Source organism: Rousettus aegyptiacus, unplaced genomic scaffold (assembly GCF_014176215.1).
Source record: "Rousettus aegyptiacus isolate mRouAeg1 unplaced genomic scaffold, mRouAeg1.p scaffold_m13_p_6, whole genome shotgun sequence".
Taxonomy (NCBI): domain Eukaryota; kingdom Metazoa; phylum Chordata; class Mammalia; order Chiroptera; family Pteropodidae; genus Rousettus; species Rousettus aegyptiacus.
The window spans coordinates 51,843,659-51,861,499 of NW_023416309.1; the positions used below are offsets into that span (position 1 = coordinate 51,843,659).

General features: G+C 41.5%; 1 long non-coding RNA gene across 5 annotated transcripts in view; it reads left to right on the plus strand.

Moving 5' to 3' along the window:
• Positions 1 to 17,841, plus strand: part of LOC118603857 — a 148,651-nt gene that overhangs the window by 76,810 nt on the left and 54,000 nt on the right. For 3 of the 5 annotated variants that reach the window (XR_004951374.1, XR_004951376.1, XR_004951377.1), the window contains one exon: positions 9,642 to 12,804. The exons of 1 other annotated variant lie outside the window; for it this stretch is intronic. This is a non-coding gene — a long non-coding RNA (uncharacterized LOC118603857). Of the gene's footprint in view, positions 1 to 9,641; positions 12,805 to 17,841 lie in introns of those variants that run through there. One more of the 5 variants, XR_004951378.1, reaches the window with a different exon arrangement.

Here is a 17,841-nt window from a genome sequence, read left to right on the forward strand (position 1 = left end):
CCCTCTCTTTTCCCTGCCAGACGGCCCACTCCTCTATTCCTGGGGAAGGCCTGCTCATTACCCAAGACTCTGTTTAAGGTGCTCTCTTCTTCATAGCCTTCCCCAGTCCTCTCGAAAAATTTAGATCACCCTTTTCACTGGGTTAAAGCCTCTAGTGTGCTGCCTTGTGATGGGTTGTATCTTCCCGTGTCTCCTTGGCTGACCTGTGACCTCACAGAGGCTGGAAGTCCTGTCTGATTTTACCCTGAACCACTCACACCAAGCACAGTGCCAGGAACATGAAGGTCTTCAAAAAGAAACGGAATGAACAATGAAGTCATCCTTACACTTTGAGGAAAAGGCCTTGTCATTCATGAGAAAATTCTAGCATAGATAACCATAACAGAATCCTCTTTCAGAGGTCACTCCCTACTTCACCTCTAATTCTCACAACGCTCTTTCAGCCATCCCCACTTTACAGATGAGGAAACTGAGGCTCCAAGAGATTAAGTAATACGCCCAGCATGCTCAGGTAATACGGAACAGTGGTGGGATGAGAACACATTTTGAAAGGAGACCAAACCCCAGGCTTGAACACTAAATCATCATTTCGTGGGCTACTTGTGAGAAGTTCCCTAAGGTTATTGAGTTCTGTATTGATTCTACATTGGTTGTGCAGAGAGCATGTTTTATTGCTAGGAGTAGGCAGAGTTGGTGAAATTAAGTCCCTGGTATATGTGTTATTTTAAGCTATTCTTTCCACAAACATTCTTCTTCATTTTAATTTTAAAATTGAAATATAATTGATGTAAAACATCGTTTAGTTTCAGGTGTACAACATGATGATTCAATATTTGTATATGTTACAAAATGCTCACCACAGTAAGTCCAGTTATCATCCATCACCATACAGAGTTACAAATGTGTTCTTGTGATGAGAACTTTTTAAAAATATTTTTAATTTAGTTTATTAGGGTAACATTGGTTAATACAATTATATAATTTTCAGGTGTGCATTATCATTTGACATCTGTATATTCTATTGTGTGCTTACCACCCAAAGTCTAGTTTCCTTCAGTCACCCCTAAACCCTATATTTGACCCTCTTTACCCCGTCTATCTCAACCCTCTTCCCCCACTCCTACAGTTCATATCCCTGAGTCTCTGTTTGTTTGTCTTGCTCATTTGGTGCTTTTAGGTTTATATCCCACATGTAAGTGATATCATGTGATTTTCAACTTTTTCTGTCTGGCTTATTTCACTTAGCATGAGTATCTTGAGATCCATCCATGTTGTCACAAATGGCAGTATTTCATCTCTTCTTATGGCTCAGTAATATTGATGAGAACTTTTAAGATCTGTTCTCTTAGCAACTTTCAAAAAAGCAAGGTATTTAGTGGTAGATGATCAATAATTGCACACATTTACATGATGTTATTGGGGGCCCTTGAAACTCTATCAAATTCTATGGCTTTGGGGAAGGCTGCCTCAGTGTCCCCATCTACAATAAAACCTTCTGGCATCTGCCCCATCCCACTCTGTGGGAATCTGGAAGGCGGTGGAGAATTGACATTTTAAGTAGAAATTGCTTTAGAAAAAAACATTTTAAATAAATTTGAGACTGCATTGTATCATCACCGTTACTTGACTGGCCCTTCGCAAAGCTTTCAAAAAGCCTTTGACACTGTTTTTAACCACGTAAGCAGCAGAATGCCCTGTGCAAAACTCATTTCCACCCCACTTGGCTCAGGTGATCAGATAGAGGTCCAGGAAAACACATTTTAGAGGCACTAGTTGGACCAGTTTTCATGATCGGAGAGGCGTTGTGCTCATGGAGCCTTGGGTTAGTCATTGTCTCTCTTATTTGAGAACCAGTTAAAAGGATGCAATTGGCATCGGGGACATCATAGTTTTAGAGGAGACATTCATAGATTCCCACCCCGCCCCACCTCAGCTGCCACTGCGAATGTGCTGCCCCTCCTGGAATTTCGGGCATAAGTGACCTGGAGTCATCTGGGCACCAGCTCTGCTTCCTTCTGCCCTTTATGTTCACAAGGTCTGAGAACAGCCAAAATACTGTCTACTCAGTGGCCTCTCAGTAAGTTCCCTATCTAAGAAAACCTATAGTTATAGATGGATAACCAAACGATGCACACCAAAAAAGGAAATGTGAATTATATGGCATCGACAAACATCAGAAAGAAAGAAACTAAATATGTGGGAAGGATTAATCTCTAGCAAATAAAAATTCCGACAACTGCTTTTTCAACCACAGACTGCTGAGAAATCTGTGAAAATAGCAGAGGCTCAATATAAATCTTTTCTCCCTTTTATTTAAATGAAAACATCCTTGTATATTATATATACTTGAGATGTCACCAATTTTGGAGGTAATCTTGTAGGTTAAGTATGTTCCCACATTAAACTGATAATTATCCTTCCTTCTCTTCTTCTATCCCCTTGACACTCAATACCCTGGATTTTTGCTTCATGTTTTATTTATGGAGCAGAATTAATATGCAGATTCACAAAAACTTAAAAACTCATAATTATTCATAAAGGGCTTTAAGGTTAGTTAGTACATTTTTATGAAACTCTGGGTGTGTGGGAACGCGTACTTGAAAGTTGTTGGTAGTCAACCCAAGGTTAAGTCCTGGTATGAAGTGTAAACTGAAAATGACCAAAAGCTTTGAATACAAGTATTTGCCAGTACCCACAATCTACATGGAAGCGAAGCAATGGGCATCAATATCCTTGTAAGCATATTCAAGACTGGCCTGGCCAGAAAGAAGATTTGTATATTCAATGCATATAATCAATGTAGGTAAGAAGGTCTTGTTAGAAATTGCTAAGTAAATGTAATAAAGGACAAAGATTTTTCTTGTTTCTTGGCAATCTTATATAGTACTATGTGCTTTCACAAATACGTTCAAGTCTAGGGAAGAGTAACACCAATTGAAAATGGAGGCATTCTATTTCTTCTGGGGTAGGCAGAAAGGATGAGATGGGTCCCTGTTGATGGGGTGACCACTACAGCCTTACAGAAGGAGCTGAAGAGCAAAGAGCATCTGTAAACAGTTGTGAGGATGTAGTTTCTATAAGCCTTCCCTACCAGACGATGGCCGCAGCTCTCCAGTCAGCTCAAAATTAAGAACATTTTGATGAGGAAGGCACCCTGTTGAATGAATTCTGGGGAGAGTGATCCAGAACCATTAATCAAGGGGCATGATGATCCTTCTAGAAACATCTGGAAATCAAATGCAGGGGACAAAAAGCCCATTGCAGCTTGGGGAATTCCTATTTACAGCGGAGAGAGGCAGGGAGATGGAATAGAAAGAGCATGACCTTCGGTGCCTAGACCTTGAATTGAATCTCTACTCTGAAACACACCAGCTGGATGATCTTGGGCAAGTCAGTTAACCATTCTGAGTCCTGGATGACTCATCTGTTAAAAAAAAAAAAAAAGAGCATCTACCTTAAAACAGCTTTAAGGTAAAATGTGATAATGGATATACAATAACTCATACGGCACCCAAAGAGATGTTAGCTCTTTTGTTAAGCCATGTTACTTTCTGTAGGCTTTTTATTAATATTGTAGTCTTACATATACATATATGCTCACACACCAAGAGGCAGATCTACGAGACTACTGTGATCTTTGCATTAAATACATCGGTGGCTAAATGGGATCAGAGCAAATCTGTGTATATTAAATTATTCGAAATAATATTATATTTACCAAAGACTTACAAAACATAAATATATATAAAAATAGAGCTAATAGAACCATCCTGCTCGAGAAAGGAAAGAAGTTCTACTCTTTTAGCAGATTTCCACGGCTTTTGAGCAGAATATTTATCTTAATTCGTCTTTATGTTTACCTTCAAAGAGAATATAATTTCACATTCGACATCCTTGAGGCTTTTTCTTCAGAAACATGTACTTTTTGGTGGGGGTCAGGGTGGAGAGGAGGCAAAAGATGAAATGAGAGAATATTCTTGGTTCCATTGGATGGGCAGCTCTTACCTGGGACTCTCCCTCCAAAAGATAGATAGCTGCAGAAGCTAATTTTTCAAACAACTCAATAAAAATACTGATAAATATTTAAGTCTCTTAAATACAGACATAACTTGCAGACATGACAGTTTGAGTAATGAGCTCAATTGGTTTCATGAGAGTGAATTATCTGAATAAGCTCTCAGCTATCTCAGTCATTCACTGAGCAAGCAGAAATTATGTATATCTGGCTTTTACCTTATTTCCCCTATTCCCTCTTCCTAACTGGAAATGGCATCTAATAAATAAGTTTGAATAATTCTTAAGATAATGTTATATATATGATATATTATTACTTCATGGAGAGGACAATGTTCAGATTTTGTGTGGTTATATGTAATTAATCTGTGCAGTGTTGATTTAAAAAGATATATATGCATATGTGTGTGTGTGTATTTATACACACATCTCCATCCACGCCCCAGCCCATTGACAACTTACTCTCACAACAGACTGAAGCATTACTCTAGTAAGAAGTCTCACCTAGTTCTGCCAAGACTCATTTGTTGAGTTCTCTGATTCTGGCTACTGCCCAAAGCTGCTTCTAGAACCCTAATCCCCCACAGCAGCTCCACCAGAAGACTCCTCTCTCCTTCTCCACCAGGACCCACACAGCTTACAAGACCAGAGCTAAAGCGTCTTGGTTTTTAAGCTGCCTTTACAATGTCCAGCTGGCCAGACTCCCTACCACAATGGCTCATCTCTTTGGCACGTGTTGTAATTTGCAGGCACTGCATCTTTTGTGTTTTCTGTAAAACCAAGCACGATGCTGGGTAAAGGACAGGTTTAGACATAAAATGTCCATCTGAAGATCATAGAAAATATTTTTGAAAGTAATTTTTCATTTCACAACTCATACCTGAGTTTATCGGCCTTCAGAAAAACGAAAGCATGACAAATACCAAAGCTCTCTTAGATCACCATTCCTACTCCAGGTCACCACCCCCAGATGACCACTTTTATGTCTATATGTTTGGGCGGGGGGCCAGGGACTGTGTTTAATTCCAGACTTGCCTCTATGCATTTGCATATGTGTATAACACATAGGTTTGTGGTGCAGTTGGTTGAGGAAAATGTCTTCTCTTTCTACTACAGTTAAACACTGTTGAGGTGATGAATTTCACAGCTTGAGCAACATCCTGCTTGAAATTTACCGTTCGTTGTTCACTGTGTCTTTGTGTCCCGCTACCTTCTCTTCGGCTTTGCTCTAAACACAGCACACACCCTGATGCAAGGCCTGATGATGTTTAGACCATCATAGAAATATATGGAACATTATAGAAAGTGACAAAGGAACTCTTCTGTTGTTTATTTACATGGAGGGGTTGTTTTCCATTTCCAACACCATCGCAGCAAGAGCTCTGATTTGCCACTGAATGCCTCTGGGAAGGTGAATCGACAGCCCACCCCCACTTCCCAGCATGTTGTACGCAGTGGCCAGGGCAGCTTGTGTCTGAGAGAATTGAGAGAAACTGCTTGTGCCCTGATGAAGTGCTCCATAACGCCACGGCGGGAACCAGAGCTCTGGATTCCTTGATCGGCTGGTTCCTATGTGCTCCCCTCTCTAACCAACAGCACGGGCCTGGGATTTAATATATTTTTAAGTGAATTTTAGTATGTGTGACATTTTTGAACCAAAAGCTAGTTCGGAGGAATGTCAGTTTGGTGAGACAGTTCTCGAGATATGCTGTCGTGTCTTAATGAGATCCTGATCTCACAGGTACTGTCGTGGCCACCTCTGGCTTAAGGATGCAAATTCTTGATTGCTTTTGGAAGCACAGTCAGTGAATCTAGCTAAGCGGAGAAGCCCCCATCCCCCCTCTGCAAACTCAAAGAGGTCCCCCATACCGTTGGTTAAACTGAACTAAATATGTTAAGAACAATTACCCAGTACTTTTCCTATCAAAAGTGGTCAAGTTACTTCGAGGGCCCCAGAGTTTTAACTACCCCAAGGGAAAGAAGGCCAGTGATGATATCGTTCCCCTGAAAGTGTTGGGTTTCTGTTTATTTTCAACACAGGCAGCTGGTAAGTAAATTTATCCTCAAAAGGAGTGACCCTTTTAATGGTTCTGCTTCACCTAAAAAAAAGCAATTCTTTTATACTCACTTAGTTTCAGCTCCCCATTTCTAGTCCCAACTGATGGACCTGGGAAATAGCTTTTACCCACATGGGCAAGTCTAGTGCATGGTGGTCGCTGTCTATATGGAAGGGGTTCTTGGACCACACTTGGGCTTGGTGGAAATGAGTGATGTTATCAACTAGTGATGTCTGGGGCCATGATTGGTGAAGTCGGCTAAGGAGAGAGCTGGAAAGGGCTGCTCCTTTATATTAGTCATTACTATTAGTTGCCATGAGATTCATTTAGCCCATGAATTTGGCACCTTTGAGCCATTCTCCCTTTTAGACAATAGATGACAGTGATCCTGATACTTCCGAGTTTCTCTGGAAAGAACCTCTTAAAAACTCAGGAAGCCAAGGATTTCTAAGCACTGCAGTGATCATTAGAGAAATGATAGAGCTAAGACAACAAGATGCTGTATTTGACAGGAACTGGAAACTGGGTTCTCTCCCGTTTATTGGAAATTCTGGGGTCTGTCCTTTCTATGCTCTTGGAACTCAGCTTTTCTTAGGAAAATGTCTTTAAACTCCCTATGCACACTTAGCATTAGTGCAAATATTACTCCAGGGGTGATCAGTAAGGGTCACTGAGGCTATGTGCTAGAAGTGACTATTTTTAGACCCATAGAGACCTTCAGAACTAGATGCCTTGGGGGTCTCCTCTTAATTAGATTTAATAAATTTTTGAGATTTCAAGTACTTTGTTCCAAAAGGGACAGACTCTCTTTACCTTAAATGTGGCAAAATATCACATCATCATATGGACATGGAGATGGTTAATGCCCATTAACCAATTTTTTAAAGAGAAGTTTTGTTTTTAAGATGTGAAGATTCATCAGATTTTTACCATTTAGACCAATTGAGACCTCTCCCATCAAATCTTTTAAATTTCCACATTCTAAATGCATTACATGCTGCTAAGACTTCTCAGATTCAGACAGAACATTTCATTTTCTCAGGACAGGGAAGTTTGCCTGTATTAGCTGTATTTAGAAAATTATTCAAAAACTTTATAAGTCAGATTGAGCCAATCTGGGTTTTGAACATTTGTGATGAGTTTAGCATTTCATCTGTTTATTTCTTAATATCTAGCCAAATTAGACTAACGTCTTTTCGTCTCAAACGGCATGGCTATGCATTAAAACGAGTGAAGGAAACTGACTTCACAATGTATGTGTGTGTGTTTTTTTTTTAAATCGCCAATCACTCTTGCCTGATTAATAAAAAAAAAAAAATGCTTATATTGAAAACAACAAAGAAAACAAGAAAGAACAAAGTTGTATGAGACCAATAGCCGGCTTTCTTGGGAGCCGGCCGTCGTGACTTGAGACTCGTAACACGAATATGCCGAGCATGAGAGGACTGAGCTAGAAGCCCTCCAAGGTGGCCTTGCTGTATTTGCATCTCATTATTACTTTTGCCCACCGTGTTCTCACTGCAGCGCTTGGGCTGACTTCCTGTTAAAGAAGACAGAAGCTCCACAATAATCTATTACGAGTTTTTTCTTCACTAGGGATTTATTTTGGTTTTGTTGTCGTTCAACTTAACATAACAGATGTTCCTGCATTTTTTTCACATAATACCACTGTGAGCCTCATGTTATCCTTAAAACCCTACAAAATTTTAGATAGTCCCTCTGAAATCATTTTCTCTTCCTTTGGAATTTTATCTTCCAGGAGGCCTTTTTCTCACAATTCGTAACAGTATATGAAAACAAAAACTATGTAGAAAGGAACTGTTTACTCATATAACTTTGAGATTAATTGCTGTTGAAAGATAATGACCTCAGTGCTGGAGTCAGACAGTTTATACACCTACTAAAAAAGGAATAAAAACAATCCTTTTGATTTTTTTCACTTCTGCCCCTAATTTATAAGCGGGACTCTATAGCGATGGCAGATGCACTTAGGAATATTCTAGAGACAAGTTGCAGGCCTGGTTTTAATCGAATGTGTTTGAGCCACAGTCAAATGCCTAAAGCACACCCTGTGGTCTTCTGGGAGAGTGAAGTTAAGAAGCTCTTACTCAAGGATCTTTTAATTATTAGACTTACGAGACTCTGGCCTGGGACATTTCCCAGGTCGCTGTCACCTGGTCTGGGATGCACTTTCAAGACTAAGGTTATCCAAAGTCAGCGTAGTGGCTGCCTGTCAAGCTTGACATCCCCGAAAGCAGGCTGGGCAGTTATTGACAGGGCACCTTCATCTTCCTTGGCAGCTCCTGGTACATTCACCTGGCTCTTTGTCCTCATGGGCAAGGTGAGGGCCCCTTGTTGTGTTTGCCATCCTGTCACCAAAGAGAATAGCACAATGCAAAGTATCCCCTAATGTGCTAAAAGCCTTTCTGAAGGATAGTCAAACAAACAAAGCATTAAGTTGCCTTTCAAGCTGACCTGGCCCTCTCTCCTAATTGTGTGGAAAGCTGATTGACAAAATTGATGATCCTTAAGGATCAATTTCCTCTTCATCAGGTCATTACTCAGCACAAAAGATCTAAGGGCCACAGGTTAAATTCCAAACTCATTGTTCAGCTGTTTAATGAACTGGTGTTGGCGTACCTCATATTGTTTCCCATCTGTGCCCTCTGAGATGTCCCTTAGCCACGCCATTCTGCTCAGGAGCACACCCGACTGAACCCAGGGCACTCTCATTATGCTTCCTCTGTCGCTCCATCTACAGCCCGCATCGGCAGCTTTCCTGGCCTTTGGCATTTATTGCTAATATTCTTTTTTATAGTGTCTCTATGTCAGTTAAGATTCTTTTGGTTACAAGTGAGAAAATGCAAACCAAACTGGCTTAGGCCAAAAAGAAAGAGACAGAAGAATTGAGAGAGAGAGAGAGAGAGAGAGAGAGAGAGAGAGAGAGAGAGAGAGAGAAAGAGAGAAAGGAAGGAAGGAAGGAAGGAAGGAAGGAAGGAAGGAAGGAAGGAAGGAAGGAAGGAAGGAAGGAAGGAAGGAAGGAGAGAGAGAGAATGAGAAAAAGAAAAAAATTGTTGATTCTTATAACTGAACAGAGTCTAGGGGGATTGTTGGTTTCAGGCAAGTCTTGATCCAGGGTTCAAATGTTATGCCTGAGATCCAGTTTTTCTCCCTCTATTTCTCAGTTCCATATTTTAGTGTTTATTTCAGTCTGTGGCTCCACCTGAGCATAAAGTGACTGTCAGTGGCTCCCAGAACTACCTACATAGCTTCCCATGCAGTGGGAGACAAGAAGATCTTGGTGCCACACTCCCAGGGAAAACCTCACTGACCATGCATAGGACAATGTTACCTAGCCACATGTTTCAGTCTTGAGCAGGGGAAGGAGTCAAGTCTACCAGTCAAGACTCCCACATGGACTGAGGGTCAGGGAGGAGTGATTTCATAGGAGAAGAGAGAAGGGATATTGTTAGCAGAGATGCAAATGTGCTCTAGAGGCTGGTCTCCCTACCAAGCGATAAGCTAACTCAAGGACCGAAATTTCAGCTGATATTTCCATGCTTTCCCCAGGACTGAGTGCCCTCCTGTACTTTCAATAGGTGCGTCACGAAGGCATCAATTGATGGATGACAACCCACGGAAACATTTGACTAAGATCAACCAAAGCCAGAAATAATAATCATTTTAAAAACTGTGGATTTTCGAAATTTTGCCATGGCGGCTTTTTTTCTTGCGGCTGGCAAACATCATCTAGTTCACAGTGGTTATGACTGTAGACACGGGCTCTGGGTGGCTGCCATGCGTTTTAACAGGTGCCGAAGCTGCCAAAGCGGCAGGATGCTGGCGGTTTCCTGGACGAAGTTCCCCTTTCACTACATGAAGTCCTCCATGCCTCTGCAAATGGACTTTCTCTGGCTCTGTATTGACTTTTGATTGCATGGCATAGTGGCTCATTCGTCATCTCTGATCCTGGTAGAAGGATGCATTTCCCTTGCTATAGTGAAAAGTCAGTGTGAAGGGGGAGGGAAATGCAGTAGTATAACTGAGGTTTTAGATTGTAGAACGATATCATTTATTTACTAGGAAAATAGAGGTGAGCAAAGAGAGAAATGGTCCCTGCCCCCTAGACCTCACAGGTGAGTTGCAGGAACACACACTCATCAAGTTACCTGTGAACAAAGCATTCTGTACTTCCCTTTCTCTGCTCTTATTACATTTGCGATGATATACTGGCATGTGATTTAACCGCTGTTTCCTCTTTCATTAAGCTGAAGGGTCTACAAGTCCCTGCTGGTGTAGCCTTGGGTGCCTACTTTGAGCAACAGTGCTTGAGGCATAGTTAGAATATTTGTTGTTTGAAAGGAAACTGAATGAGCGAGCGTCTTATTCTAGGCAAGTCAGGAACCTACCTTATTTACACTCAACATTGCACCTGAGCTAAAATACAACAAGTTTTATTTATATGAATAATGAAATAAGAAAAGTGTACTCAACCTCTAAATGCTGATTCTTATATTCGAGATGGTCAGTCCTGAACAATTCAATCGTGAGAGTCTGTAGGAAAGAACCTATCGCTCTCACCTTCTAAGCTTTTGATTTATTTCAGAGAGAGGCAGGAAGGGCAGCTTTATTCATTCATCCGGCCAGCATCGGTTGAGTACTTGCTAAGCGCCAGGCAGCGCTGTGGGCCTAGAGATACACAGAGAACAAGACCAAGGCCTTGCCCTCCTGAAGCTTACGATTTTAGAACATTCTGTGCATAGGGAGCATATACATACTTGGGGGAGTGTACTAATTTCCTGGGACTACTATAATAAATCACCAAAAACTTGGTGGCTTTATTCTCTCACAGTCCTGGAAGTCAAAAGTTCAAAATCGAGTTGTCAGTAGGGCTATTCTCTCTAGAATCTCAGAGGGAGAGTCTCTTCCATGCCTGTCTTCCAGCTTTCACTGGGTGCCAGCAATCGTCCATGTCCCTCGGCTTGGCCCACTCCAATCTCCACCTGTCTTCACATGGCCTCCCCTTCTGGGTCTCTGGGTCTCTGATCTCCTTCTCCATTCTCTCAACGACACCAGTTGTCAGATTTAGGGCCCACCCAAATCCACGATGGTCTCATCTTGAGATCCTTCACTTAATCACACCTGCAAAGATCCTATCCAAATAAGCTCACATGCACAGGGACCTGGGGTTAAAACTTGGACATATCTTTTGCAGGGACACTATTTAATCCACTCTAGGGGATCTTGTTGAATGTCACCCTCCCTCCCCCAACCCTGATACCTTGATCAATGGCCCTCAGCCTGGCTTTTTACATTACACTTTTTCCGACCCCCTTCTCCCCGTTACTTGCTTCTCAGACCTTCCTGACCTCATACTCCCCTGCCACCCTGGTCCTGGATCCTAGTGCCCTCGTCTAGCCAGGTTCAGATGAAGAGGGTCCCTGATGACACGAGGCCAGTGATTACTGAGTGAATGGCTCTTAAAATGAAACTCACAAAACGGAAGAGTAAGATAAAGTTTCACCGGCAGAAATGTCCCACCTTGAGAACTTAACAAACTCGGTTAAATGTCTGTGGTTCGAAAGGAGAGAAATAACTCAAGACATTTTAGTAGGGAATGCCTAGTTTCTGATGGATTGTTTGATATTGTGCTACATTTATAAACTAAAAGAGAACACAAAATCTTGAGAAATTATCTACAATTGAGAAGTAAGAAGACTGTGATCAAATTTCTGAGGCTGACCAAGCCCTGGTATGGAGATGTCAGATAAATTAGGCGCCCACATCCGCTGTGGACCTCTCACCTAATTTAGAGAAGTGATATTCACAAACATTGTCAATATTTCTGAGTTTACAATCACACCTTTGACTGTTGACTTAAAGCATCTAGTTTGGTTCAGGCTACTGGTGATGTTTACACTTTGGAATCTATTATGCATAGAAAAATTAGGGATTATCTTTGACCTGGGTACCACATATTCTTATGCAAAACTAAGTAGGGTTATTTATTCATTTAATCAATTCCATATGTTTGCTATCATCATCACCATGTAGAGCAGGTCTGATTTCTGCTGAGGTCAAACCAACATTGTCCTGTGTGGGGGGCTGGTAGGTCTTATTGTGGACACAGACAGCCTGGTTGGCATTCAGACAGCATTAAGCCTTCCCAACTTTTGCCAAACAATGGCATCATTTTTTCCGAGAGGTCATCTACCATTCAAAGGCACAATCAAGAGAAGAGAGGTTTTTTTTTTGTTTTTTTTTTTTGTTTTTTTTTTTTTTTCCTTTGTGAAAGTAAAATACAGGGCCCAATATGAGGGAAAGATTTGAATTTGCATTTGCTTTTTAGCTCAACCTGGGGCATGTAGAGGAAGAACATGGGCACTGGTGAAGAAAGACCCGTGAGTATTGCCACAGGGAAAACTGTGACCCAGAGAGATTACGTTTAATTCTATAAAGTCACACCCGCCTCAGCGCTGGCTGTGTTGCAGGCATCAAACTAGGCTCTGGTGATGCAAAGATGAGTTGTTTACCTGTTTATTTCTCAAAGAGTTCTGAGAGGGGCGGGGGGGGACGTGTGCCTAATATGTGCCACATCTTAAGGATTTGGATGAGGAGCCGTGATTTTGTGGGTTTGAGGCTGGGATGGAATTGAGGAAGAGAAAACAGAAGCTCAGAGAAGCGTTTAGTATTTCTCACAGGTTTAATAAAAGCCAATTATTTCAGCAATACAAAACACACACACACACACACACACACACACACACACACACACACGACATTCCTTGCAAATGGAACTGCATGAGCGAAACAAAAAGACAGGAAGCACACAGTGTCCTGAGGCCTCACTGAGCTTTTCCTTTGGCTGGAGTGTGGGGTGCCTGGGGCAAGGGCTGAGGGCGAGGGACCAGGCAGGGCAAGATGAAGTCCATCTGCCTAAGAGGATGCAGCTGTCCATGCCCAGCAAGCGGAGACGCCCAGCTCTGGAACTCACGGGGTCAGGCTCTGCCAGTTCCACCGGAATCTCCTTGACTTCCATGCAACTCATTCCACAAATATTGGTCCAGCACTGAACATGGGCCAGGCACTCTACTGCGCACTGGGACTCCAAAACGAGGAGTGAATGAATTCCCATGAAGCCAAATGGAAATCCAGAGAAAGTAAGCAGAAAAACGGTTTTCTCTCTATCAATTACAGAAAACAATTAATCTTGAGATACCATTTCCTAACTATTACGGTAGCTTTAAGGTTTCCAGAATGCCGTGGCCCGGATGCTGACCAGCCCACCCAGCCTGTGTGTTCTTTCATCCCTGGCCACTTCGTGCTGAAGTGAAGTCCGGGTTCCCACCTGCCTGGGACTCTGGATACATTCTTGCTGTGTCTGGGAAATTTCCAGTGCATGGGACCTGCTTCCCCAAGCGGGCACCAACTCTTCAGCTCCCAGGTGACTCCACCTCCACTGCAGGTAGTCGAGCCTGGTCCCAGCCTCCTTCAACCCCCACAACCGAGCAACTGAGGCAGGACGCTCAGCACACACATGTTACTGGTGAGTGAGTGGCAGCTACGCCAGGTCGAGTCCCCAGGCGAAGTGGTACTTCAGGGACAGCAGCAGGTGTAGTGACCCTAATGCCCACCAAGCTAGTTCCTGATGCCTGAGAAGCTGCGGGATCAGTGAGTGGGGTTTGGTTCTCTCTTATTACGTCAAACAAATTAGACAAGGCAGGTGTCCAGTTTGGGGCAACGGCTCAGGAAATCATGGCCCGTCAGTATAATGAGATCTCATTCAGATTTTTAATTTTGAAAACCATGTAGAAGTGTGAAAAAGTCGCCTCAATGTTATGTCAAATATGTTAAATATATTAGAACGGCAGATATACTACCCTGTAACATGCAAAATGGGTGTCTGTGAAAGATTTTTCCAAACAAGAAAGTACCTTCCTTGAGATGGAAGAGCTGCGGAGGCTGTATTTTTAATTAAAAACAAACAAACTTCTTCAAAGCCCTTTGGCCTCCGTACCTGCACTGGCAGGGAGCTGCTGCCAGCACGTCGGCCTGGCCACCACTGTCTCACCACCCTGAAACCTTCAGGACTAGTGTCCCAGCAACCTTTTTGACCCGCTTACTCATTTGCCACAGGATCCCAGACTCCGAGGTATCCCCTCAGCCCCAGAGCCTCACCCCGGTGATCTGGTACCTTCCCTGGCTGACATCATCCACCTCACGCCCACCCTCACCCCTCCCAACTGTGTGTTCCCCAGAACTCACAGTCAGCCATCCTCAGCATCTCCCCAGACACCCTCCGCTTTCTCGTTCTGACCGGAGCCAGCTCACCTGAAGAACCGCTTTTCCTGCAGCCTCTCAGAGAGAGGCCCCTTCCTCTTCCACAATCTCCAGGCCAGGGGTCGGTCCCCTGAACAGGTAGGCTGGCAGATTAGGTGGTGGCTGCGAGTAAAATTATCTTCCGATTGTTTTTAATTTTTTCAGCAGGTGAAGGTGAAGAGGAAGGGGGATGAGTTGGAGGTTTGAGGAGGGGAGCATGTATTGAAAAGTGTGGATCTTCTCCCCATGTAAATGCTGGTTCTGACTCTTACGCCTGCCCAGACATGTGCACACATACAACCGAGTTTTGCATAATTTCAGGAAACCTTCAGAAGCCCTGACATTCAGGGGTCTGAGAACTAAGATTAAGAATCCTTGACCCAGGGGGGAAAAATCAGCTAAAGCAGAGTTCACATAGCAAAAGTCAGAGCAAAAAGGAGCTTCACGGAAGAAAAAAACAACCGGCTGATGTAGGTATCGTATTTTGCAACTCAAATAGATAAAAGTGAATGTTTTCGACACCTTTATGACAGATAAAGCATCTGACTGAGTTAAAAAAACGAAATCCAACTCTCTCCTTTCCGACGCATAGACCTTGAGTTCTCCCTGCTTCGTTCAATACAAAACAAAAAACTACAGTGTGTTTAAAATAAAAATAGTAGCAAAACTACAGCAAGCAAATACAAGATAAAATAAGGCAAAGATAGAAATTTTAGTCTCGAAGTACAATTCAAACCAAAAAGAGAAAAGTTAAATGAGTCAAAAGAGGTTATTCTATGTTGGCAAAAGTCTCAATCCTTAATATATCTTCTATTTTCTTTCCTGCAGGTAAGCTTTCTTAGTTGACACACAAGAAAAATGATTTTTAAAGCCTTCATATTTTGTGAAATATCTTTGATATATTTTTAAAGCTACAATGCAGAATAAAGGTATAACAGTTGTATGACTTTAAATGTTAAAAACTAAAATGTAGAGAAAACATCTATTAAAAATACAGTGAAAACTGATAGACTAATTTTTGGATTGGGTACTTTTAATATACTACTTTTGGTCTTTGTCTGATGAAGTCATTAAAATTCAATAGAGTATTTGAATAATAAACTAAAGTTGAATCTACAGCTATAAACCTAGTGCCTTAAATGCAGAATTCAGTATAATAAAATTTAATTAAAATATATATTTTTATGCCTAGAAAAATTGCTGGGAAAATGTTAATATTTACCACTTTTACAATCAGAAATAAAAACTAAATTAAAAAACAACATTATTGAGGACATTCTTTAATATCCCTCTTCTTAGTTCAAGAGCCCTTGGTATAAACATTTTTTTCTTTCAGCACCAGAAATCATGTGAAACTTGGATGGAAATTTTTGCCAACACACCTGCACTGGAAGGCTTAAGTTGTTTTCCAGTTTATTTTTCTCTTTGTGGCATGTCCAGTCGTATTTGGAAAATTCTTTACTTTCGTCTAATGCAGAAATTAGTAGAAGATGCCAATTTCATGGGACTGCTCTCTCCTTCTATCTCCCGGGGAGGATTTTTCAAAACTGTAAATAACTCTACAAAAAAAACCACTGGTTTTTGAACTGTCAGGTAGTACGCAGGTGGATGCTGAGTTGCAAGTCTAGGAAAAATTCTCGTGGGTGAAGGAGTTCTGCAGGATATCATATGGCATAACCAACAGTGTAAGAACATTCCAGAGGCTGAGGAAATGGTAAGTAGGAGAGAGAACTGAGAAGTCTCCTTCTCACACTTGGCTCCTTTGTGGCCAGTCTTTATCGGAAGAAAGGAACAGGTGCAGGGGGTGTGTCCCCTCGGAGTACATTGGTTGTGTTCACCATCTTTTCAACCAGCACCAATTAAAGGAATGGGATGCAGGGCGAATTCAAAAGCGGAAAGAAAATAACACGATAGACTATTTCTCAAAAGACTTGAGAACAAAGGTCCTCCCTTCTCTCTCCTCCCAAGCAGGAACGATAATTTTCAAGTGAACATTCAGAAGGTAATAACTTCTTAATTCAAATTAATTTTTACTAAGTTGGCCACAAAGATTTAGATGTGTTACTTATTTAACTACAACTGATTTCCGCCAAAAGTACAAAGAAATGTTACGTATTTCTTCATAATAAAGAGTTATAGACACTTTACTGCATTGCAGTTTCAAAAGCATGTCTACATTCAGGTAAATCTGGGAGTTTGGGAGAACTCGATGAACGAATCTATCATGTATAATTTCTATGATAGCAGCCGTAATATATGGTATGGAGGTGGAGCCTATATCTCAATCAATATCTTCCATACTCATGAAACATTTGTCTCAGGATTGTAATACAACCTGAATTATGAAGGAAAGTACCTAAGAAAGTCATGTGGCTTACTTACTGCACCGAGACAGGTAAATAATTAACTCAGAGGTACCAACCTTCTCAAACACAAGAGAACCTTTTTTTAAACTTCAAAAACCTTCTCCGATATAATTTTAGTTCTAATTTTAATATGTTTTTTGAAAAGAAATACATCAAGAGTAAAAGCTACTATGCGTTTAATAAGAACTTGAAATTCAACACGAATACATCTATAGATACACATAAAATGGTATTTAGACAGTATATAGTAATTTTGGGTCAGCAGACAGTGTTTTTCAGCCTGTGTTGACTCCCGAATCTTTGGCAGAATTGTCATAAGTCAGTGGCCTCCGGCAAGCTCTGGACGAATCCCTTGTGCTAGTTATTAGTGCTATTTCCCCAAAATATCTGATTTTCCTTCTCCTGGGTAGAGGGTGGGATTGGCCTTCCCTATCTCCTTATGTTATGTAGAGCCATATGATTTGGCTTAGCCAATCCAATGGGAGTGGAAGTGACATGTGTAATTTACTGGCAGGAGCCTTGAAGAGCCAGTATATGGCTCCCTCCCCTTTTCATCTGACTTTTTTTTAGTAGCAAAGGTCTGGGTGGTAGAGGTTTCAACAACCAGTTTCTGACTTAGAATGACATGGCAGAAAGCCCCCCAACCATTCTGGCCAAAGTATAAAACATTAGTGAGAGATAAACCTATGTTTTTAAAAGTCATTGGGATGGTAAAGCTGCTTGTTACTGCAGCATGACTTGGCTGATGCTGACTTTCGCAGTCCTTCAGGATGGTTAGTTATTTGCTTTTTAAGAATAGATCCTCTAACCCAGTGTTTTAACTACTTAACTACCTATTCCAAAGTAGTATGTATTACTCAGTCTAAGATCTTGCTTGTAACCTTTTATGGAATCATAAAAGAAGATTCTCATATATATTTCCAGACACAGACTACCATCTTTTGGATCAGGAAAATTTTTTCTCATTAGAAAGATTCTACCTTAGCCAGAAAGGTTTTCGACTGAGTAAGTTTTTCTAATGAAGAGAAAAGGATGTGGGGAAGAAATAGTTAACAACAATACTAAAACATGCTGGACCAAATATG